Here is a 1,060-nt window from a genome sequence, read left to right as displayed (position 1 = left end):
TTTTGCCGTTGTCTTTTGTCCCTCTGTAGGTCTGTAGCGTGGCTCGTGACAGACACTTTAGACTGTCACTGTGATTTAGGTGCCTGATTAATCAATATTGCGATATACATTATATTAATCACTGCTAAATAGTTTTTGACAGATAAATGCTGATATATCTTGCCACAGTATTATGGCAGTTTTTGTAATACTGTAAAACGCCATACCCAATGCGGTGCTCCAACTATGACACAATTATGACAATGCAGACCTCCACAGATCGCTCACATCTTTTCTGCTAGTTTAAGAAATGGGATGAAAATGCCTTTCCTTTAAAATAGGATGGAAGTTGAATCTCTCTGTGAAACTTGGGTTTTGGTCTGAGGCCGATAAATGTGTAGAATTTACACACATTCAAAGTAGTTCTTCTTTTCCAAAACCACACTGGAGAAATGTCCAGGATGTGAGGACAACGTCTACACGTCTCAAAAGTCTGTCACGGATTAAAGTTACAATGTTGAAGGTCTCGGTTTTGTTCTCTCTGGCGACACAAACAACTACAGGTGTGTTATTGTAGTTGTCGTGATGTCACCCGTTTGTTTGTGGACTGACGTTTTGAAACCTCGTGATTGATGGTTTGGCTGTCGCCATGTTCTTTTTTTCCACGTAACTAACGATCAGAAGTCACCATGTTTGGAATGTGGATGTGTGATGTAGAGACGCTTTAATGACCTGTCAATCACAGTAGCTACACACCAAAGCATACTCTGCTTTATGGTCTGTTTCACTCTAAATGAACCATCATTTACTAAATGAACATGATGCTGTATTAAAGAAGACTACAAACCGTGCGCCGCTTGTTACCGCTTGCTATCAAGGAGTCAATAAAATAACATCCTATGTCCTTCAAACCACTTTTTCTTGACCTCAATGGAAAACGTCACGAGGTCAAGGACATCTAGTAAAAGAGAATTTAGGCAGACACGGTCACTACATTTAAAAGTAGACTTAAGACTTTCCTCTTTGACAGTGCTTATAGTTAGGGCTGAATCAGGTTCACCTGGTCCAGCCCCTAGAGATG

The sequence above is a fragment of the Pseudoliparis swirei genome, chromosome 3 (genome assembly GCF_029220125.1).
Source record: "Pseudoliparis swirei isolate HS2019 ecotype Mariana Trench chromosome 3, NWPU_hadal_v1, whole genome shotgun sequence".
Lineage (NCBI taxonomy): Eukaryota > Metazoa > Chordata > Actinopteri > Perciformes > Liparidae > Pseudoliparis > Pseudoliparis swirei.
Note: the sequence above shows the minus strand (reverse complement) of the source record.